Raw genomic sequence first — 626 nt, 5'->3', positions numbered from 1 at the left:
GTGACCCCTGCATCTAAAGATTTTGTGACCTGATTGTAAAAGGCCACCAGGTTTGTCTGGCAGGACCTGCCCCTAATGAGCCCATGTTGGTTCCCCTAAGCATAATCTCCCTTGCTGGCCCCTCGCCGATATGCTCCTGGATAATTTTCTCAAAGAGCTTCCCCAGGACTGAGGTAAGACTAACAGTCCTATAGTTACCTGGGTCCTCCTTCCTCCCTTTTTTGAAAATGGGAACTACATTGACCTTTTTCCAGTCCTCTGGCACCTGGCCAGAGTACCACGAGTGCTTGTAAAGCTGTGCCAGGGGTCCCAAAGTGACCCCTGCCAATTCCCTTAGCACCCTGGGGTGGAGATCATCTGGACCTGCTGATTTGAACATGTCCAGCCCCTCCAGAAGTTCCCTAACTCAGTCCTCTCTGACTCTAGGCCTGGTGGTGCCTCTTCTGAATCTGTCCGGAATCCAGGTGGAGGAGATGTCTTGGTCCCTGCTCAGAAAAATGGGGACAAAAAATTTGTTAAAAGGTTTCATAGTTTCTAGGGTTGGAAGGGACCTGAGCAGATCATCGAGTCCGACCCCCTGCCATGGCAGGAAAGAGTACTGGGGTCAAACGACCTCAGCAAGGTGT

This window comes from Crocodylus porosus, unplaced genomic scaffold (genome assembly GCF_001723895.1).
Source record: "Crocodylus porosus isolate Cpor-Errol unplaced genomic scaffold, CroPor_comp1, whole genome shotgun sequence".
NCBI classification, from domain to species: Eukaryota; Metazoa; Chordata; order Crocodylia; family Crocodylidae; genus Crocodylus; species Crocodylus porosus.
Note: the sequence above shows the minus strand (reverse complement) of the source record.